The sequence below is a fragment of the Capsicum annuum genome, chromosome 5 (genome assembly GCF_002878395.1).
Source record: "Capsicum annuum cultivar UCD-10X-F1 chromosome 5, UCD10Xv1.1, whole genome shotgun sequence".
In the NCBI taxonomy this organism is placed as follows: domain Eukaryota; kingdom Viridiplantae; phylum Streptophyta; class Magnoliopsida; order Solanales; family Solanaceae; genus Capsicum; species Capsicum annuum.
In genome coordinates this window covers 97,983,710-98,008,621 of record NC_061115.1, presented here as the reverse complement: position 1 = coordinate 98,008,621, position 24,912 = coordinate 97,983,710, and positions in this window count along the sequence as shown.

The following is a 24,912-nucleotide window of genomic DNA, read 5'->3' as shown; positions in this document are numbered from 1 at the left end:
AATGCTCAGCATACCCCTAGTCATGTGGTAGGGAGTGGTAAGTCAGAAGCCGACGGAGATTATTTCATGTGTTCATAATAGGAGGCTTATTTTGAGGGTTTGCAAGTCTTATCTTGCCTATAATTGTGATACCAACTTGGAGAGTCCATTGATTGTCTCAGTTTTTGTAGTTCCTGAGTTTCCTAATGTGTTCCTTATCAACTTGCCTAGAATTCCCCGTGTCTGTGAGAACGAGTTTCTTATTTGTCTTGATCCTAGAACAAGATTTATTTCTATTGCACCTTACCATATGGCTCAGGCTGAGCTTAAGGATCTAAAATCTCAGCTTTAGGATTATCTTAGTAAGTGTTTTGTAAGGCCGAGTGTGTCTCTTGGTGGAGATTCTATATTGTTTGTGAAAAAAAAAGGATTGCTCCATGAATATGTGTATTGATTATACGCAGCTTAATAATGTGATGGTGAAAATTGTTATCCTATGCCTCACATTGATAATTTATTTGACCAACTTCAGAGTGTGGCGGTATTTTTGAAGATTGATTTCAGATTTGGTTACCATCATTTGAGGATTGGGGCTGAGGATATCTAAAAGATAGTATTTAGGACCCATTATAGTCATTATTAGTTCTTAGTAATATCATTTTGGTTATCTAATGTCCCAGCCGTATTCATGTATTCGATTAACCAAGTAGTCAAGCCTTATTTTGATTCAGCTATATCTTATTTTGATGATGATCAGCTGAAAACAAAGGACAAGGTCCCTGGGTCTTCATGGAAATATACAACTTTCACATGGCCTACACAGTTTTGTCATGACACTTGGCCTAATCAGATTTCTCCTCTAATTATTATTCCACTATAAATAGAAAAGAATGATTCTTAATTAGTGAGTTTTTGCAAATCAGAATATAGAAAAGGGAAAGAGGCAAAAACTAACTTTGCAACATTGATCAAGTTCTTAATTTCTATATGTATTGAAAGAGTGAGTGTTCTTGAGTCAAGTCATGGTCTATAATTGAATTAGTCATATTATAAGAGTAATGCTTTCTCTTTTCTCTTGAGAGTGCTTAGGTAGATTTACCGAAGTTTTGTATTTGTTAGACTTAATCAATATTGTGGTGAGTTCTTAGTTACTGCAAACTGATGGAGCCTAGAGTTAGATTCCCATTGAGTCTGTAATCAAGAGGTTGATTATAGTTAATTATTGAGTGCTTTGCAAGGAAAGATGTGATTTCCTCCCTTGATAAAGGAGGTTTCCATGTTAAATATTTGTGTTCTTTACTCTCCTACAAGTTTTAGTTTCTTAGTGCTTTACTATTTTATTGCTTGTGTCTGACTCGAAGGGACCTGGTCCCTCATAGTGTGGTGCACCCCCTATGTTTCAACAATTTGAACACTCTAAAAGGTTCATACCTAGAATGATTTAGTTATAATGGATGCTCCACCTAATATAGAAGAAGGACAATCTACCACTAGACCACCCCTCTTCAATAGACAATTTTATTAGTGGTGGAGAACAAAGATGTATGACTTTATTATGGCTGAGAAAAGTTAACTGATAGATGTAATACTTGATGGATCTTATGTACCATTTTGAGAGGTCAAAGAAGGAGACATAACTAGAAGTTTGTTAAAAGTAGGAGAGAGTATGGTGATGAAAAAAGGAAAAAAAGTTAAAAACAATTACAAGGCCATGAAACTATTAGTTTGTGTCATCAGACCTGATGAATACATACGATAAATGCTAAGGAAATATGGGATAGCTTGACAACTTTTCATAAAGGAACCACTGATGTGAAGAATTCAAAAGTCAATATGTTAACTACTCAATATGATACCTTCACCGTGAAAAAAGGAGAAATTATCCAAGAGATGCATACCAGATTCACTTCAATCACCAATGAGTTACACTATTTAGGAGAAGTAATTCCTTTGTGCAAACAAGTGAGAAAAATTCTTAGGGTTCTACGTAAATCCTAGGAAAGAAAATTAGATATTATCACTGAGGAAGGAACCTGAAAACTCTCGCTATAGATGAACTTATTGGTAATTAGAAGACACATGAACTCAAGAAGCAGCAAAGACAATATAAGAAGGAAGTAAAAAGGGAATAATCTCTGGCATTGAAGGCTTTTAAGTCAGATTCAAGTGAAGAAGACACTAATGTTGCCTATTATGAAAAAAAAGAATTTTTAAAGCAATAAAGAAAAGTTGTCATTTCCAAAGAAGAGGAAGTAGCAACAAAAAGGGAGGCACTGCGGAGGTTTGTCACAAATGTGGAAGACCTAAGCATTTCATTAAGTACTATCCAATGAACAAAATGGATTATCAAGAATATATAAAGACTGGATGTGATAAAGGAAAGAATAGGGACCAAGTCCCTATAAAATAAATAAGTAAGGTTGTAGTTGATTACATAGTGAAATATGCCTTAGCTGTATGGGGAGATTCCTCCAGTGAATCTTATGAAGTTGAAAAAACTATAGATGTGTCTATGCTAGTTGTGGAATATATTGAGGTTATCTATGATTCCTTATTTGCTTTTATGGAAAACACTAAATGTGAAGATTAAAATGAGTTAACTCTCTCTGACATTAAGGAAATAACTAATCTGCTAGAAAGATAAAGAAGCTAATAAATGTGTTGTTTTTTCTTTATGTGAACTGACTAGTGAGAAAAATGCTCTAAGAGAGAAAGTATAGAATTAAGAGCTTGAATTAATTACTTTAACACTATAGATATCTGAAACATAAGAATAGTTTTCTGTTGAAATCTAATAATTTGAGTTTATTGAGTCAGTGGGAGAAAGTAAATAATTCTGGTGATAAAGGGAAGAAAGAAGCTTCAACGCTTCAGATTGAGCTTGAACATAAATTTAGGGATTCCTAAAATCACCTTATGGATGCCCTCCATATGAATGAAGAGTTTTAAAATAACCTAGTCCATCTAAAGGAAGAACTTAACATATCACAAAAATTGACCACATCCTAACAACTCCTTTCTAATCTAACTGGTCAAAGTGTTAATAATGATAAAGGGCTTGATATCAGTACAATACCCTATCACTTGGATCTCATGGGAAAGATGTTCATGGTATTAGAAATAGGGTCCATAAACCACTATGAACTTACTATGGAAGAGATGAAAATTTGAAAGAAAACCATCAAAGTTGGCATAGAGCCAAAATGAGCAATACTAGATATATCCAGTAGGGGAATACCTATCATAAGGGTTCAAAACCTTTGAAAAATATGAAGAAGATCTCATTACCGAAATTGGCTAAGAATGATTTGATCACACCCTTGTCATCCTTCTGGGAACTCAAACTCAGTGAGTTTCCAAATACATAAAATAACTAAGTTTGCAGGAAAGTGAAGGTGAATGCAATAATAACTGGTTTATGTATAGTGGATGTTCAAAGTATCTGATTGGAATGACTGATTGTTTTAGCTCTCTCAAGAAATTTCAGGCTAGAGGTATCTCAGTAAGAAATTATAAAAAGGTTAGTTTCCATGGTATTACACATACTGGAAAATCACCTAGTCATGCAATAGAAGATGTGTACTATGTAAATGGTCTCAAGTACAGTCTTCTAAGTGTGTCTCAAATTTGTGCCAAATGTAATAAAGTAAAATTCATATCTGATGGGTGTACTGTGTCAAGCCTAGAGTTAGCTATGATTATTCTAAAAAAAAGGTTTAATAATATGTATGTCGCTGATTTTGAGTCTGTAGAAGATTGGAATTGACATGCTTAAGTGCTCAAAGTGAGAATGTTGATCTAAGTTCCTCTTTGCTGAACAAGTTGATTTCAAGGGACCTAGCCCATGGCATGTAAAAGCTGAAATTTCTAGACAATAAGGCTTGTAATGCTTGTGTTAAGGGAAAACAAAAAAGTCTTTCTTTAATTTAAAGAAGTAGGTGAGTACTTCTAGACCCCTTGAGATGTTGTATATGGATCTATGTGGACCTGTTAAAGTCCAAAGTAGAGGAGGCATAAAGAATGTATTTGTGATTGTGAATGACCACTCAAGGTTTATTGTTAATGACCACTCAAGGTTCACCAAGACTATGTTCTTAAGAACAAAAGATGAACTATGAGGTTCTAGTTTTCATTAAAAAGAATGTTTAAATTGAGCTAAATTGCAAGATTGTTGAATTCAGATCTTTCTATGGAACTAAATTTGAGAACTCTATGTTTTGAAGATAATGTGGAAGTTGTCCTTTATATGTATGAAAAATGTTGAATCCGAGTGATTATAAAGATTCAAATTTAAAGAACCCATTCTTTTTCAAAGGGATTATACTACTGAAGATGATGGTCAAGAGGTAAATAATGCATATGAGAATGATGAAAGTGATAGTGATCTAAGATCTAAGTCATAGAACCTAGCTCCAGTTAATGAACAATAATAATGAACCAGTCAAACTCCTCGGAGACATGGTCACAGCAGAGATAATATTAGAAGGTCAAACAAGAGGCACAAAACAAATCTTCCCACTCCTTTGACAATCTAGTTTCACCTCTGGAAACTAGAATCCAATCAAGAGCTCAAGCAAAAAATTTAATGATTTTCTCATCCTTCTTGTTTCAATTAAGCCCAAAATGTGAAAGATGCTTAGGAAAATGCTAACTGGATTAAAGCACTGAAGGAGAAGCTTTAGCAATTTAAAAGTAAGTTATGTTTGGGACTTGGTCCTTGGACCTATTGATATGACAAATCATAGAATGAATTTGTGTACTAAAATAAAGAAGTTGAGTCTGGAATTGTTAAAATCAACCTGACCTACTAAATGAATCATTTTTTCTTACTAAAATTTGATATGATCAGAAGATAGGTATCCTTGTTAGTGTAGGTACAGATTGGTCTAACTCAATACCATACCGTTTCAAGTAGACACCCATGGGAACAATATTAGAAAAGGATAGATCTGGCATGCTCAAATTTAGGATTAACTCTAGAAAGAGAGGGGCCTGGTCCCATCTCTTAGGATAGAGCCAAAATTGAGTACTTCAAAAATCATAAAATTTTGTCTGAAAAGTCATGTGCCTTGCTATCTCTATGTAAAAGCTGTCAATTCTCCAGTGGGATAAAGAGTTGTACTAATTAGCACTAGACATGTTATTTTTTTAAAAGACCTCTAATTGACAATGATCAGTTTCTATAAACACAAAAATTAAATATGTTTTAATTTATTCTCTTACAAATTAGTCCATCATCTTTAATTCACTCATTCTCTAAAATAAAGCATCTCCCATTTATTTTGTCACAAAAATCTTCCAAATGGGTAAAAGTTCTATTCCTTCGAGCCCCATTGAAGAATGAAAAATTCATCTAACATCATTTTCTCTATCTAAAACTCCAAAAATTGAACCTGTTGATTCTTCTATATTAAAAATAGTCTTCTAATCTTCCTCAAGAATCAGAGAGTGTTATACCCACCATGCCTTCCCTTGAAATTCCAAACACTCCAAATGAACCCATTTTAGGAGAAACCCTAAATACTATAGAAACCTTTGTTATGTCTTCCATGATGACAGATCTAAATTAGGGATTCGGTTCACCTATCAAGCATGAAGTATCTCAACCTGAAATTCCCCCTTCTCAAAAGAACCAAAATTACCAAAAAATATTAAAACACTTGAAGTACCTAGTTCCCCAACTCCCTCAGAGTGAAACCATATTTTCGTACTCTATTTTCACTCAACTGTGCAATAAAGAAATACCTTTAAAATATTTGATCTTTCCAATAGTGTAAATTAGGTAGCTAAAAACCTACTTCAACTTACAAGAGATCCATTTAGTGTGGAAAATAGATAGTAGGTGAAAAGGATGATGTTTCATAGAATGAAGAGTTTTTGCAACCTCCAAATAAGAAGGAAAAAGTAGATAATGAGCAATTACCTCTAAGGTGTTCAGATCAAAAGTAGAGATGCTAAAAGGGAAAACAAAAGGTGATGGAATCTAGTATGAAAGATACAAGTCATACTCTACTAGTAATTATGAAAAGAAATTCATGGGGGATTCTATTAAGCCTAGAAAATCTACTATTACTAAAAGAAGAATACTTAAGAAAGATAGCATTGCAGAGGATGGTAACGTGGAAGTGGTGGATGTTGTAGGAGCTGAGGATATTGATCTTGCTGCTGCGACTGAAAAGAGAAACAAAGAAGTTTGTGTTGAAAAAAGGACTAGGACTTCTCCTTCAAAGTCTTGAAGCTCTGCTTGATTAAAATAAAAACACATTGTAGTTAAAAATAAAAAAATGTCTTTGAAGGACCCGGTCCTAAAAATAAAAAGTCGTAGAAGAGGAACCAAGTTATGGTTCTAAAAGAAAAAAAAAAGCTAAAGAAGAAAAGTTTGTATCCAAATAAAGTGAAATGAAATGTTGATGTCTCAAAGGGTGTTGACAAGAAAAGTATTTCATCCTAGTATACTTGAAACACCTGGAATGGCTGACCTTGTAGAGTATGTGCAACATAAAGCGTGGCTATATCTTAAAGAGGAACCAGTTCCCTCTGTATATGAAAATGAAGTGTGAAAATTTTTCTTTACTATCAAATTTTTTGAAAATGGAGAAAGCCTGACTTCAATGGTGCAAGGAAACAAAATTAAGTTGGATAAAGAAACTCTTGAGAATATTCTAGATGTACCCATTATGGGTGTAAGGACTCTTTTAACGTACTAACCCTCAACTAAATTTATGATTGATGCCTTAAAATTAGAAGGAATATCTGTGGATGGAGTGAGAAAGAAGTTTCTCAAGGAAGAATTCCAATTAGTGATTGAGTTTGTTAACAAAGTAGTGTTGCCAAGATCTGAGAAAAGAGCTATTGCTTTTAGTGTCCACCTGTATATAATGGAGTGTCTAAGAAAGCTTGAGCTGATAAATATACCTGTATTAATGATTCATCATATGCATAAGGTAATCCATGTAAAGGATAGAAGGCATGGTATGCCGTATGGATACTTCTTGAGTAGGGTGATTGATTATTTTGGGGTAGTATATGCAAAAGGAACTCTAGGAACAGCAAAGCAAATGTTCTCTATAACTACCTTGGTTGAAAACGAGTGTGTTAAAGGAAAAATTGGGACCATGTCCTAGGTATCAGAATTGTTGGGATTTCAAAAGAAGTTGTGTATGGAATTGGAGGAAATGAGAGTTGCTATGGATGCTAAGGATTTTAAAGCCTTATTCTAAAATTGAAAATTTAACAACTATTATTAGAAGTACTAGGTGCTAATAAAGAACTGAGTTCAATAAATATGGATTTGAAGAAAAGCGTATCAACACTTATTGTAGAGGTCCAAAGTCTGAATGATGAAGTAAAGGACATACCAAAATAGTTGTTGGATTCTCATACCACAGTAAGTTCCAGAATGGATTTTCTTCTATAAACTTTCTCCCCTGAACTAGCTTCTACCTAAGCCTGGTCTATTTTACTCTATAGTCTTCCTTGTATCTGTTTCCTATACTTTTTCCACTTGTGGCTATTTAAAGTTAAATGTTTTATGTTTCTTTTTTTTTAAAATTTAATGGAACTTAACTTATATCTTATGAAATAATTTGGTGTTTACTTTAATTTTGTTATTCATGTTAGTGTTGCCCCAGTGGCCATAAGTTAACTTGTGCTTATTTTGCTCTTCGTTTACTGTGATCAATTTTCAATTATGCCAAAGGGGGAATACTTAATCCATGTTGTAGGGAACAGGTACCAGGTGCATATATGTTGAATACTTGTAAGATATGGTGAAGTAAGATGGCATATTGAAAGGGGAAGAATGTTCAATAGTTATGGTTGATATGATAAGTAGACAATGAATGAAATGAACATTGATAAGTAGAGGTTTATTAATGGGAGAACATTGAAACGTAAGTAAATGAAGGTTGATTTCAATTAAAAAAGAGGTACTAGGTGCCTAGGTTGCATAATATATTTATAGGGGAAGCAAGGTGCATAGTAATAGGGGGAAGATTCACTGACAGTACTGGTAATCACTCTGACCGAATATTGGGAATGAATTTGATGCACCAAGTTCTGTGGTCAAGTTTTGTGGTTTGTAATTATCAAAAAATGGGAAAAATTTTATATTTTTTTTTATGATGATCATCTTACCACAAAGGACTTAGTCCCTAGGTCTTCATAGAAATATGCAGATGTCATATGGCCTACGTAATTTTGTTGTCTAGTTTAACAAACTACATAGGTGAGATGTGTACTAATCAGGACACTTGGGCCAATTAAATTTCTACCCTAATAAATATTCCACAATAAATAGAAAAGAATGTCTCAATTGGTGAGTTTTTGCCAATCAAAACATAGAAGAGTGAAAAAGGCAAAAACTCAACATAACAGCATTGTTAAATTTCTTAATTTCTGCATGTACTGAAAGTATGAGTGTTCTTAAGTCAAATCATGATCTGTAATTGAATTACATGTATTATAAGAGTAATGGTTTCCTTGTGCTCTTGAGAATGCTTAGGTAGAGTTACCTGAGTTTGATATTGGTTAGATTTAATAAATATCAAGTTGAATTCTTGGTTATTTTAAGCTAATGGAGCATAGAGTTATGTTCCTATTGAATCTGTAATCAAAAGGTTGATTATAGTGAATTGTTGAGTGGTTGTAAGGGCAAGCTGTGTTTTTTTCCTCCTTTGAGAAAGGAGGTTTCCACATTAAATATTTGTGTTCTTTACTCTCCTATAAGTTTTTAGTTTCTCAGTGCTTTACTATTTTATTGCTTGTGTCTGACTCTAAAGGAACTGGTCCTTCATAGTGTGGTGCAACCCCCTTAAGTTTCAATAGATTCCTTTGTAATTATGTTTATTGAGGACATCCTTGTGTATTCAAGGAATAGAGAGGAGCATGCACATTATTTGAGTATAGTGCTCTATACTTTGAGAGATCATATGGTTTTTGCTATGTTTTCTAAGTATGAGTTTTTGCTTGAGTCATTGACAATCCTTGGACATGTGGTGTCTAAGGATGGTATTCTGGTAAACCCAACTAATATTGAGGCAGTTCATAATGGAGCTATACCTATATCTCTAACTGAGGTTTGTAGCTTTATTGGTATGTTCAGTTATTATAGATGTATCATCGAGGGTTTTACTACTATATCAGCACCTAAGACAAAATTGACTCAGAAGTTGATTCCTTTATGATAATTCGAGGAGTGTGATACGAGCTTTGGATAGCTCAAGGACTTTCTCATTTCATCTCCTATTTTAGTTCTTCCCATTGAAAGCAAGGGATTCACCATATTTTATGATACTTCTAGTGTTTTTTGGGTTGTATATTAATGCAGCAGGGTTGTGCTATTGCTTATGCTTCTAAACAGCTTAAGGTGCATGAGCGTAACTACCCCATTCATGATTTAGAGGTGGGGGCGGTAGTTTTTGCGCTTAAGATTTGGATGTATTATCTTTATGGTATGAATTGTGAGATTTTCTTCGATCACCCTAGTCTTCAGCATCTTATGACCAAGTGGGAGCTTAATGCTAGTGTAATACCCCGAAAAATCCAAACCAATATTAGAGCCATGTACCAAGCTCATGCATAGTACATAATCGTTCTTTTATAGTTTTATGAGTAGGTTAGATTTATATTAAGGATTCAAATAACTCTCATCTATCAAACGAATCAAAACATTCCTTACTGAATGAATTCTTGAGAAGGATATTGGTATAGTCAAATTCAAACGAGTATATCTCTCATTATACTTGGAATGTTTGAGCCTATGACCTATCAACAGATATGTAATTGAATTATATTTCAAACGATACCAATTTTGCCTAAATCCGATATCGGAGCAAAGAGTTATTCCTATTTTACTCCATCATGTCAGGCTGGAAACTGTGTGACGACATTCGTGGTAGCTTACCACATTTGTGACGCCCTACCATGAAGGTCGTCAGCCTTACGCAGAAACCAGCTCCTAAGTGACGACATTCATGGTAGCTTACCATATTTTTAACGCCCGAATACGAAGGTCGTCAGCCTTAGGCAGAATCCAACTCCTGTGTGACGACATTCGTTGTAGCTTACCTCATTTGTGACGCCCTACCATGAAGGTCGTCAGCCTTAGGCAGAAACCATCTCCTAAGTGATGACATTCGTGGTAGCTTACGAAATTTGTGATGCCATACCACGAAGGTCGTCAGAATTAGGTAGAAACCATCAATTCCAGCTCCTGTGTGATGACATTTTTTACGGCTTACCACACTTTTGATGCCTTATCACAAAGGTCGTCAGCTATTATTTTCAGCAACTGGGAGTTTATTTCATAAGGGTATTTTGGTATTTTTCCTTCACTTCCCATGAATTATAACCCTCAAGGAACATATTATCTTCCATTCTCTTTAGTTAAAACATCTCAAAAACCTCTCTCATACACTTTCAACCACAAGATTAGGGTTTCCTCTCAAGATCATCTCCTCAGGAACAAGAGCATTCTTTCCCAAAAGGGTTAAACCCTAGTCAATAAAAATCAAGGGCAAGCCTAAGGAATTCTTCAAGAACCTTAAAAAATATTAGATCTCTTTCAAGATTCAATCACTAAGGTATGTGTAGTGTTTATCTATGGATCCAATCCGTTCATAGAGCTCAAGAACCATGTTTTAAATATTATTTTGTAAATCTTTTGTGGAGATAGGAGTATGTACATGTTTACAATTGTTGTGTAAGTTTCAATGTGATGTCTAAAGGTGTTTTCATGGAATATATATTTTTTTAATTGAAAACCATGAACTTTAGGTGGTTTAATATGGTGCAATTATGAAACCCACCTATGCCTTAAAGAATGCATGCAAGGTGTTTGATAAAATGCTTAGGATGCTATAAATTTATGTTTGTATGGTTCTATGATGTATAAATGACAAGTTAATGTTAGCTATATACTTCAATATGAATTCCATGCTTTTCATGTGTTGCTATTGTGGTGGTATGAAGCATGCAAGATAATGGAGATATACAATATCTACACAAAATATATCCATGCATTCCCTACAATGTTTAAGATGTTGAATAACTATATGAAATATGATATCCCCTACTTATGATATTATGAATGTGGACTCAAATCTTATGATCAAGTCATGTTTTGTGTGTCAGTTTTATTCTATCGAGTACTGGGGGTATTCGTACCTGAAAAACATAGTTGTGTGCCTAGATCCATGTCATGTTATCACAATAATCTTATTCAAGCTATAATCTATAGAACTTGGTCATTCATGTGACTCAGGAAACCTCAGAAATCTCATGATCTCAGTTAACTCTCAGATAATAGTACTACTTTGTTAGTCAATGAAAGTCAGTTAATCTGTCCATGTGCAGTCATTTGAATCATTTTTAGTCTCTTCAGATGGAAGTAGAAGTTAGCATCGAGTGAACCCAAGGATAGGGACTCACCTACTAGTTTTAGAGTGTGATTCTTGGCAGTCATCCTTGTGTTCCAGAACTACGTAGCCAGCGTGGGTTGAGATATCTTAGCCTGTTAGATTAGGGTTGATTAGGTGGCTTAACCTATCGGTTTAGGGTCCCACCTTTCTCATTTTGAGTACCTGGCAGATAAGGGTCACTCACAATTGTCCTTACTAGTGGCACAGAATTGACACCCCTTCAATCGGGGCAGAGATTGGACCTCAGCTTAGCCGTAATAGTATACATGGGGCATGTCGGTTAATAAACTACCTCCCATATTTTTTTGTATCAGTCTCAGTAAAGAACTCAGACAATTCTTCAGATATTAGTATACCAGGACTGTTAGATACGGTCAAATTCAGTTATAGCACGGGACTCAGGGAATTCTACCAGATTCAGGACTGTCAGACACAGTCGCTTATATTATCAGAACTATATTTCTAGTCATGTATTAGCATACAATTTAGCTACCAAGTACTCACGATCTCAGTTACTATATATGTATGTTTGTACTCTTACATTCATATCAGTCAGTCAGTAGTATTATTCATGCATGTAAACCCTTCGTATTAGCCTACCTCACTCGTATACTCAGTACTCCAGTTATATTGACGCGTTTATGCTATGGTGCTTTTTTTTCATCTTACACCATAGGTTCAGAGGCACGAGTCCTAGACTAGCAGTAGCAGTCATATTCAGCATACAGAGTTTCAGTGAGTCCTCTTCATTCGATGACAATATGATTTAATTTATTCATTATAATTTTAGCCAGTTATCAGTTTACGGAGTTAGTTGGAGACATGTTCCTTCAACTCCTTATTCATACAGTACTTAGAGGCTTTCAGATTTAGTATTCTGACTTATGTTCAGATTTAGCTTTTAGATACAGTTTTTAGTTGTTTTGGGTATTTTTTGCCCATATGGATGTTATATTATTTTAGTTGAACCTTATGGCCTATTTTGCATGTTTTCCGCATTATTATATCATGAATTGCAGTATACAGGTACAGATATCAGTCATGGGTTAGCTTATGGTCCCTCGGGATCATAAGCACCGTATAGCATTCCAATTTAGAATATCAGGGCATTACAAACTTGGTATCAGAGCCTAAGGTTCAATAGAGTCCTAGGAAGTCTGAAAGTCGTATCTAGTAGAGTCTTGTACATGGGTGTGTTGCGCACCACATTTATGTACAGGAGGCTATGAGATGTTTTAGGAACAGTTTTCCTTCTTTTAGAATTCATGTCGTGCTAGTGAGCATAATTTCAAGTCAGTCTCTCAATCTAATCCGCTTTTCTCTTATTTCAGAACCATGCATCCAAAGAGAAGAAATCAGCCATCTCCTCAGCCTGAAGATCCTCTGGGCGAACATGTTTATCATGCGGAGTTCAGGACTGTATTTACTGCTCTTGATCAATCTGTAGCTGCCCAGAATGAATGACCAGCAGTCGTTCTAGCTAACCCAATGGCTAATTAAGCAGCAGCCAGGAATCGGGACTTTACCCAAATGAACCCTCCATCCTTCTTTGGGTCTAAGCTAGACGAGAATCCTCAGGAATTCGTTGACCAAGTCCAGAAGGTCATTGATATCATGGGAGTCACTTCTTCTCTGAGTGTTGATTTGGCCACATACCAATTGCAGGATGTCGCTCACACTTGGTACAAGTAGTGGTTAGCAGAAAGGTTAGAGGATGCAGGTCCTGTTAAGTGGGAAGAATTTGTCACAGATTTCTTAGACAGATTCTTTCCCCAAGAGCTGAGAGAGGCTAAAGTTCTTGAGTTCATCAATCTCAAGTAGGGAATTATGACAGTTAGAGAGTATTATCTTAGATTTACTCAGCTATCCAGATATGCCCCTCATGTGGTTGCAGACAACAGGGCTAAGATGAGCAAGTTCGTATTAGGGGTGAATGATAGCGCGGTAAATAAGTGTAGGTCTGCGATGCTGAATAGTGATATAACTTTAGCCAGGCTTATAACCCATACTCAATAGATAGAGGAGCAGAAGGTTAAGACTAGGGAGAGGCAGAACAAGAGAGCAAGAGCAGACAGTTTCAGTTTTGCTCAGCCCAAATCAGAGGGAGAAAATCGTTCACAGTTTCATCCTAAGTAAGCAGTTCCAGCCCCTTACTCCACTAGTGCCCCAGTGCCAAAGTTCAAGGAAGGCAATAGAGAAGAGCACCAGGCTCTAAATCTTAGGGCAGTGTTAGAAGAGCCCGAACAAACCCCCTTTGTCAGACTTGTGGTAAGAACCACAAGGGTATTTGCAGAGCCAGTAGTGATGTCTATTTTGGTTGTGGTAAGCCAGGCGACAGGATTAGGGAGTGTCCTCCGCCAGGTCCTCAGGGTCATTAGAATCGTTCCACATCTTAGTCCAGTTGCCCGAACCAGCAGGGTGCCACTTTCAGTGCTACTAGTGGGCAACACTCAAATAGACTCTATACTCTTCAGACCTGACAGGATCAGAAATTCTCCTGATGTCATTACTGGTACGTTACAAATTTTCCATGTTTATGTTTATGCTTTGCTAGACCCAGGTGCATCCTTGTCTTTTGTCACTCCATACATAGCAGGAGATTTCAGAACTAGTCCCGAAATTTTAGCAGAGCCCTTTTCAGTATCTATCCCCATGGGTAAAACCATCATATCTTGGTGGGTATACAAGAACTGCTCGGTTATGATATGTCAGAAATCCACATCAGAAGATTTAGTTGAGTTAGAGATGACTGATTTTGATGTCATTCTCGGGATAGATTGGCTTCATTCCTGCTATTCCATAGTCGACTGTAGAAACAGGATAGTTCAGTTTTAGTTCCCGAATAAGCCCGTCCTAAAGTGGAAGGGTAGCACTTCGTCTTTTAGGGGTCATCTTGTTTCCTACCTTCGGGCAAGGAAAATGATTTCTAAAGGGTATATGTATCATCTCATACATGTTAAGGATTCCAGTTCCGAATCTCCCAGTGTCGAATCAGTCCCAGTGGTTAATGAATATTCAGACATCTTTCCTGAAGATCTTCCAGGAATTCCTCCCTAAAAGGAAATAGACTTCGGCATAGACCTTCTCCCAGATACTCAGCCTATTTCTATTCCACCCTACAGAATGGCACCAGCAGAACTCAAGGAACTAAAATATTAGTTGAAAGATCTCTTAGATAAGGTATTCATCAGGCCCAGTGTATCCCCATGGGGTGCACTAGTCTTATTCATGCACAAGAAAGATGGTTCTCTCAGAATGTGTATTGATTACCGTCAGCTCAACAAATTTATGGTCAAGAATAGGTATCCACTGCCTAGGATAGACGATTTATTTGACCAACTTCAAGGTGCCAGTTATTTTTCCAAGATAGACCTCAAATCAAGCTATCATCAGTTCAGAGTTAGAGAATGTGACATTTCGAAGATAGTTTTTCGTACTCGGTATGGTCACTTTGAATTTTTAGTCATGTCCTTTGGTCTTACCAATGCCCCTGTAGCTTTCATGGACTTGATGAACCGGGTGTTCAAGTAGTACTTGGACACATTAGTCATAGTCTTCATAGATGATATTCTGGTCTATTATCGCACAGAGCGTGATTATTCAGACCATCTCATAATTGTTCTTCAGACTCTCAGGGATCACCAATTTTTTGCCAAGTTCAGTAAGTGCAAATTTTGGCTAAGATAAGTAGCATTCCTTGGCCACATTGTTTTTGGTGATGGAATTAGAGTAGATCCTCAAGAAACCGAAGTGGTAAGAAACTGGCCTCGCCCTATCTCTCCATCAGATATTAAGAGTTTCTTAGGTTCGGCTGGCTATTACCAATGATTTGTCAAGGAATTTTCTTCTATTGCATCTCCTATGTCCAGATTGACTCAGAAGAAGGTCAAGTTTCAGGGGTCATAACCTTACGAGAAGAGTTTTCAAGAGTTGAAGACTCGACTCACCTCAGCTCTAGGTTTAGCACTTCCCAACGGTTTCGATGGATTCGTAGTACATTATGATGCATCCAGAGTAGGTTTAGGTTATGTCCCCATGCAGCATGGTAGAGTCATAGCCTACGTCTCCAGACAGTTAAAGCCCCATGAGAAGAATTATCCTACTCATGACCTTGAGTTAGCAGCAGTTGTCTTTTCCTTAAAGATATGGAGGCATTATCTATACGGTATTCATGTAGACGTCTTCACAGATTATAAGAGCCTTCAGTATGTCTTTTCATAGAAAGATCTTAATCTTGAAGGTGGTTAGATCTCTTGAAGGATTATGACATAAGTGTCCTTTATCATCCTGGCAAGGCCAATATAGTGGCCGACACACTTAGTAGACTGTCCATGGGTAGTATTTCCCATGTTGAGGATACTAAGAATAAATTAGCTCAGAAGATTCATCAGCTTGCTAGACTAGGTGTTTGCTTAGTCGACTCTTCAGAGGGTGGTGTATGCGTTCAGAGTAGTTCATAGTCATCTCTAGTTTCCGAGGTAAAAGAGAAGCAAGATAGGGATCTTAGCCTTGTCAAGCTAAAGGAGATAGTTCAGAGTTAGGAAGTAGAGGTTTTCTCCCAAGGGGGAGATGGTATTCTTCATTGTCAAGGTCGTCTGTGTGTTCCCGATATAGATGACTTAAGGCAAAGAATTCTTACAGAAGTGCATGGTTCGCGATACTCTATTCATCCAGGGGCCACTAAGATGTAATATGACTTGCGGGAGATCTATTGGTGCATTAGGATGAAGAGAGACATTGAAGAGTTTGTAGCTAAGATCTCTACATGTCAGCAGTTTAAGATAGAGCATCAGAAACCTAGTGGTTCCATGCAGGAGTTCACTATTCCTACTTGAAAGTGGGAAGAACTGAACATGGACTTCGTGATGGGTTTTCCTAGAACACATCATCAGCATGATTCAGTTTGGGTCATTGTAGATAGAATAACCAAGTCAGCTTATTTCCTTCTAGTTCATACCTCTTATCAGCCGAGGATTATGCCAAACTCTATATTAGGGAGTTGGTCAGATTACATGGTGTTCCACTATCTATTATCTCAGACAGGGGTACCCAGTTCATCTCTCACTTCTAGAAAGCATTCCAAAAGGGTCTTGGTACCCAAGTTCATCTCAGTACAGCGTTTCATCCTCAGATAGATGGTCAAGAAAAAAGGACCATTCAGACTCTAAAAGATATGCTAAGGGCGTATTCAATTGATTTCAATGAAAGCTGGAAGGACCACTTGCCTTTGATTGAGTTTGCATACAACAACAGCTATCACCCCAGTATTCAGATGGCTCTATTCGAAGCTCTCTATGGTAGGAGATGTAGGTCTCCGATCGGTTGGATCGAAGTTAGTGAGACCAAAATCATAGGGTTTGACTTAGTATTCAATGCCTTAGAGAAAGTTTAGTTGATCAGAGAAAGACTCTGGGCTGCTCAGAGCCGACAGAAGTCTTATGTGGATATTCGTAGAAAGGATCTCGAATTCGAGGTCGATGACTATTCTATCTTAAGATCTCTCCTATGAAGGGAGTGAAAAGATTTGACAAGAAGGGAAAGATCAATCCCCGATATGTCGGTCCCTTCAGGATTCTCAGTCGCTTCGGCAAGGTAGCCTATGAGCTCGAATTGCCTTCAGATCTAGCCTTAGTTTGTCCAGTCCTCCATGTCTCTTTGCTCAAGAAGTGCATAGATGACCCAGCAGTTGTAGTCCCTATTTAGAGTATTGACATTCATAATAGCCTCTCTTATGAAGAGATTCTAGTCAAAATCCTCGACTATCATACTCGTAGGTTGAGGAACAAAGAAGTCCCTCTAGTCAAGGTTCTTTGGCAGAATTAGTCCATGGAGGGAGCTACTTAGGAAGCAGAAGCAGACATGTGAACCAAGTACCCTCATCTTTTCTCCTCTAATTCAGGCTTAGCTCGAGGTAACTATTTTCCTTAAGCTTATTCAGTTACATGTTCAAAATTCTAGTATAAAATTGGTATCAACTATCAGTGCATAGCTTATCATGCATTCATAAGTTCAACTTATCAGTCATGCATCAGATATGCATATTCAGTTGGGCTATATTTAGTTTAGAATTCAATTCAGTCCTAAAATCATGTGCCACTTGAGCATGATCAGTGTATGTATGCATCATTTTATGTTTTCTCCCCTCTCAAGCAGTCATCATTCGAGGACGAATGTTTCCAAGGGGGAGATATTGTAATACCCAAAAAAAACAAACCAATAATAGAGCCATGTACCAAGCTTATGCATAGTACATAATGGTTCTTTTATAGTTTTATGAGTAGGTTAGATGCATATTAAGGTTTCAAATAACTCCCAGCTATCAGACGAATCAAAATATTCCTTACCGAGTGAATTCTTGAGAAGGATATTGGTATAGTCAATTTCAAATGAGTGTATCTCTTATTATACTCAGAATTTTGAGCTCATGACCTATCAACAGATAGAAAATTGAATTATCTTTCAAAATATACCAATTTTTCCTAAATCCAATATCGGAGCAAGGAGTTATTCTTATTTTACTCCAGCATATCAGTCTGGAAACTGTGTGACGACATTCGTGGTAGCTTACCACATTTGTTACGCCCTACCATGAAGGTCGTCAGCCTTAGGCAGAAATCAGATCCTAAGTGATGACATTCATGGTAGCTTACCACATTTGTGACACCCTACCACGAAGGTCATCAACCTTAGGCAGAATCCAACTCCTGTGTGTCGACATTCGTGGTAGCTTACCACATTGTCATGCCCTACCACGAAGGTCGTCAGCCTTAGGCAGTAACCAGCTCCTAAGTGATGAAATTCATGGTATCTTACCACATTTATGATGCCCTACCATAAAGGTCATCAGACTTAGGCAGAAACCATCAATTCCAGCTCCTGTGTGATGACATTTTTGACGGTTTACCACACTTTTGACGCCTTGTCACAAATGTCGTCAGCTATTATTTTCAGCAACTGGGAATTTATTTCATAAGGGTATTTTGGTCTTTTCCATTCATCTTACATGACTTATAACCCTCAAGGAACATATTATCTTCCATTCTTTTTAGTTAAAACATCTCAAAAATCTCTCTCATACACTTTCAACCACAAGATTAGGGTTTTCTCTCAAGATCATCTCCTCAGGAACAAGAGCATTCTTTCCCAAAGGGGTTAAACCCTAGTCAATAGAAATCAAGGGAAAGCCTAAGGAATTCTTCAAAAACCTTCAGAAACATTAGATCTCTTTCAAGATTCAATCACTAAGGTATGTGTAGTGTTCATCTATGGATCCAATCCATTCATAGAGCTCAAGAACCATGTTTTAAATATTATTTTGTAAATCTTTTGTGGAGATATGAGTATGTACCTGTTGATGGTTGTTGTTTAAGTTTCAATGTGATGTCTAAAGGTGTTTTCATGGAATATATATGTTTGTTAATTAAAAACCATGAACTTTAGGTGGTTTAATATGGTGTAAGTATGAAACCCACCTATGCCTTAAAGAATGCATGCAAGGTGTTTGATAAAATTCTTAGGATGCTAGAAATTTATGTTTGTATGGTTCTATGATGTATAAATGACAAGTTCATGTTAGCTATATACTTCAATATGAATTCCATGTTTTTCATGTATTGCTATTGTGGTGGTATGAAGCATGCAAGATAATGGAGATATACAATATATACACGAAATATATCCATGCATTCCCTACAATGTTTAGGATGTTGAATAACTATATGAAATAAGATATCCCCTACTTATGATATTACGAATTATGGACTCAAATCTTGCGATCAAGTCATGTCATGTGTGTCAGTTTCCTTCTATCGAGTCCTGGGGGTATTCATACCCAAAAAACATAGTTGTGTGCCTAGAGCCATGTCATTTTTTCATGATAATCTCAGTCAAGCTATAATCTATAGAACTCAGTCAGTCATGTGACTCAGGAAACCTCAGAAATCTCATGATCTCAGTTAACTCTCAGATAATAGTACTACTCCGTTAGTCAACGAAAGTCAGTTAATTTGTACATGTGAAGTCAGTTGAATCATGTTTAGTCTATTCAGATAAGAGTAGAAGTTAGCATCTAGTGAACCCAAGGATAGGGACTCACCTACCAGTTTTAGGCTGTGATTCTTAGCAGTCATCCTTGTGTTCCTGAACTATGTAGCCAGCGTAGGTTGAGACAACTTAGCCTGTTAGATTAGGGTTGATGAGGTGGCTTAACCTATCAGTTTAGGGTCCCACCGTTCTTACTTTGAGTACCTTCCAGATAAGGGTCACTCATAATTGTCCTTACCAGTGGCGTGGTATTGATACCCCTTCAATTGAGGCAGAGATTAGACCCCAGCTTAGCTGTAATGGTATACATGGGGTATGTTGATTAAAAAACTACCTCCCATAGGTTCAGTATCAGTCTTAGTAAAGAACTCAGACAATTCTTCAGATATCAGTATACCAGGACTGTTAGATACGGTCAAATGTAGTTATAGCACGGGACTCAGGGATTTCTACCAGATTTAGGACTGTCAGACGCAGTCGCTCATGTTATCAGAACTACATTTCTAGTCATGTATTAGTATATAGATTTAGCTACCATGTACTCACGATCTCAGTTACTATGTATGTATATTTGTACTCTTACGTTCATATCAGTCAGTCAGTAGTATTATTCATGCATGTAAACCCTTCACATTAGCCTACCTCAATCATATACTCAATACTTCAGTTGTACTGACGCATTTGTGCTATGGTGCTTTCTTTTCATGATACACCATAGGTTTAGAGGCACGAGTCCCGGACCAGCAGTAGCAGTTGCATTCAGCATACAGAGTTTCAGTAAGTCCTCTTCATTCGAGGACAATATGATTTGATTTATTCATTATTATTTTTGCCAGTTATCAGTTTACGGAGTTAGTTGGAGACATTTTCCTTAAAATTCTTATTCAGACAGTACTTAGAGGCTTTCAGATTTAGTATTCAAACTTATGTTCAGATTTAGCTTTCAAATTTAGTTTTCAGTTGTTTTGTGTATTTTTTGCCCATATGGATTTTATATTATTTCAGTTGAACCTTATGGCCTATTATGCATGTTTCTCGCATTATTATGACATGAATTACGGTATACAGGTACAGATATCAGTCAAGGGTTAGCTTGTGGTCCCTCGGGGTCATAAGCACCATGTAGCATTTTGGTTCAGAAAATTGGGGTGTTACAGCTAGATAGGGTAGATTGATAGAGATTCTTACAGATTATTATTTTTCAATTTTGTATTATTTGGGCAAGGAAAATATAGTAAAAGATGCCTTGAGTCAGAAAACAATGTATTTCGGTAGCTGGGCTTGATTTTAGTTTCTCAAAGGCCATTGGTATGGGACATTCAGTCCTTTGACAACTTGATAGTTTATCTTGATATTTCACATCCTATGAGGATTCTTGCTAGTGTTAAGGTAAGGTCTTTACTATTTGAGAAAATTCAAATTCATCAATTTGAGGATAGTAAGCGTCACTTCCTTCGTGGCCTTGTATTGAGTGGTTAGTTTGAGAGGCACACCATTGATTTTCAAGGTGTTTTGAGATTTGATGGCCTTATTTGTGTTTTGACTTTTGATGACTTTATTCAGTTGAATTTGCATAAGGGTAATAGCTCTAGATATTCAATTCATCCCGGCACAACCAAGATGTATAGAGATTTGAGATAGCATTATTAGTGGAATGGTATAAAGAGATATATGGCAAAATTTTAGCCCATTTCCTATGTTTTCAATAGGTAAAGGCCAACAACCAGGTTTTTTTATTCTGAGATTGTACATTCTCGAGTAGAAATAGGAATCTATTACTATGGATTATATTAGTGGATTGCTTTGCATTTCCCGTGGTTTGGATGGTATTTGGGTCATTGTATATCATTTGACCAAGTATGCACATTTCATTCCTATTCACATATCTTTAAGTGTTGAGATATTAGCCTATATCTATGTTTGAAGGATAGTCCATTTACATGGTATGACAATTTCTATCACTTCAGACCGTGGTTGTTTGTTCACTTCTAGATTTTGGAGTGCTTTTCATATAGATTTGGTTACTTTGGCGGATTTTAGTAAAACCATTCATCCATAGATAGATGGTCAGTCAGAGTGGACCATTCAGGTACTTGAGGATATGCTCCAAGCTTGTGTGGGGGCAGCGGGAGGAGCACTTAGTCTTGGCAGAGTTTGCTTATAATACCAGCTATCATTTAAGTATTTAGATGGTATCATTTTAGGCTTTGTATGGTAGGAGATTTTTTCTCTGAATAGATTGTTTGAGATATTCAAGGTTAGACCTCGTGGCACTGGTTTAATTCACAAGTAATTGGATGGAGTCAGGGTGATTGAGGATAGGTTGAGAGTGACTTATAGTAGGCAAAAAGCCTATGACAACCACAAGATTTGTTCCTTGAGATTTTTAGTTGGTGATTGTGTATTCCTCCATGTACTGCCCTTCAAGGGTGTGATGAGGTTCAGGAGGAAGGTCAAGCTCATTCCTTGATATATTTGACCTTTTAAGATTCTTCGCACAGTTAGTGAGGTGGCTTATAACCTCAAGATTTTTTCCATTGTTCATCTAGATTTTTGTGGCTCAATATTGAGGCGATACATTCCAGATTACTCTCATGTGTTTAGATGAGACTCAGTCCAGTTGGATGAGCGGTTGACCTTTATGGAAAAGTTGGTGCTTATTTTGCCTAGTGATGTTAGGCGGTTGTGCACTAGGGAGATTCCCGTGGTTAGGTTTAGTTGAGGCACTTCTCAGTAGAGAGAGACACTTAGGGAATCGAGAGCGAGATGCGGGCGCAATAACATCACCTATTTAAGACCTTAGGCACATCCTAGTCCTTAACATTCGCATATGAAAGTTCCTTTAGTATGGGATATTGTAATGACCATTCAGATCATTTTCTATATTTTATGGTATTTTTACCATTAGAACTTATCTATAGCTACCCTATGTTATTTATTACTTGTTGCAACTGACAGTTGGATTATCAGGCTGTTCGTTTGGTTTTTAGAGTAAATTCGCTATTTTGAAGTCTTTGCCAGTTCCAAAATGCCACTAGGCAAAAACTTCAGTTAAATGATCTCATATACAAATTTTGACTATGCTAACAGCATTGGAATGTTGATATGATCTTAGATGGACCTTTTGTTCTAGTCCCAAGATACCCAAGCTCATTTAAACATATTGTTGAAAAGTTAAGAAAATGAAATATGGGTGTGGGATCCATATTTGGTCATAACGGCCTGTGATGAAAATTGTGAGCGTTCCATCACTTCCAAAAGGTCAATTTTTTTATGGTTACATAGTCCGTTTGCATAACTTGATTTTGAATAAATCCCGAGGGCTTGGAAGGGACTTGAAATTTCCAAGTCCATTGTTGTTAGGTAGTGCATCGCTATTGCGAGCCAAAGATTGCGATCACAAAACCCTTGGTATTCATATAGTACTGCGATTGTGGTATGTAGTTGCAATCTCGAATGGCACCGAAAGTGTCACGACCTAAGCCTACCCCTTAGTTATGATAACAGTGCTTATGGTCACAAGTGACTAAAAACTAACCCATTAGCTGGTACTTGCTGTGAGCACTGAATAAAATAGTAATATAACATATGAATGGAAGATAAACTAGTAAGATACTTAAATCTGAATACTAAAATACGTGTTAATAGCATGTCTGAAATATCAGATATAATACTGAAAACTACATTATCTAGCTGAAACAACTGATAATACTGAAAGGATTGACTGACTATCTAACTAATTATCTGAAAGCCTCTAAACATCATGATGAGCTAATGAGACAAGCCTTTAACTAACTTTAACTGACTGAATATAAGGAAATACCAAAATAACTGGGAAAAATAAATCATGCCCTCGATGGATGAGCACTTACCACTGCTGTTGCTGAGTAACGTTGAGCTATCTAAGAACTGTTGGGAAAGTATGCATCTGAACCTATGTTATAAGACAACATAGCACAAAGAAAAGCATGTGGTCAGTACTTTGAATGTATTGGTATATGATATGAGGACTGGCTAAAATAGATGAGATAATTGAGCATGAATGCATGAACATGTAATATCTGAAATGCAAGACCAAGCATAAACATGATACAGGGGAAATTTGTAAGCTATAAGGATGAAATCTGTATAAATGAATAGCTTAAAATATGCATGCTTGGTCAAGAAAACCTAAGCTGAGATACACTGATTTGTGAATAAAATTGTGGGAGGTATCATACCACAGACATGCCTCAATCTGAGCTAATCGGGGTCCAACCTGTAACCCCAGTTGAAAGGATGTCAGTACCATGATATGGGTACTAACACTCGCTATGTGGATCTACTAAATTGGTGTCCCACAGGACTATGGAGTCACCTTCTACTGGATAGTGCTCTCATGAGATCTACATCAACCCTCAATTGCCAGGTTGACATCTCTAACCTACACTGGCTACGTAGTTCTGTAACTCATGGATTTCTACTAAGGGTCACAACCTCAACTAGTAGGTAAGAGCCCACCCCTAGATTCGCTCAGTGCTAAATCCTATTCTCAACTAAACTGACACTAGTATTGAACTGAACTAGGCTCAACTAAACATAACAAGTGATACTGTTCATCATGATCATAACAACTGAATAATTGTAATATTCATGGATTAACTAAAATCATTACTTAAAAGATCTGAAATATAGGTAAATAGGTAGGTATCAAGTGTTCATTTATCCCAAGCACTGAATAATCATAAAACACCATATTAAAGCTTAAAACATTAGTAGGGATTCATGGTTTAGTACCCAAAATATAAAATTTCACCAATTTAAGTGAGCAGTATGAACTTGAACATTGGGATGTCTTAAAACGTGAGAAAACAACATGACTTCATTGGTAAATTCACAATTCGATATTATAATGTGAAATTCAATTGAATACGACTGGGAAAACTAAACTTGAAACATAAGATAACCTAACCTTCCATGGAATCATACTAGGACATGAATTGAGTCAAATTACAAAGAAAAACATAAATTTAAACTCATCTTGAACATATCTATCTTTATAATTAAGGAAAACTCATACTTTAAATCAAAGAAAGGTTTTTGGGCTCCATGGGTGAAAGGGACCCACGGATGAACACCCTACATAACATAATAACTGAATTCTTTAAGACTTCTTGTAATGGAAGATTGAACTCTTGATTTCATGGGGAAAAATCTTGAGTTGGTTCTTGGGGAAAGAGGAGGGTTTCTTAAGAGCAATTTGAAGAGAAAAGGGCAAATAATGTCCCTTTGGAAGTCCCAAATTGTGTTAAGGATGAATTGTGTTGAGAGAAACGACTCAAATTACCTTTGGGCACTAAAATCATATAATTATGCGGGATAGAGACATGCACCACACCTCTCTCTCCTCAGGATAGATAACGCACCGCACAGCTTACCCTAGTAGAGAAATCCACACATTATATACCACTCCACCTTGGGAGATAGCAAC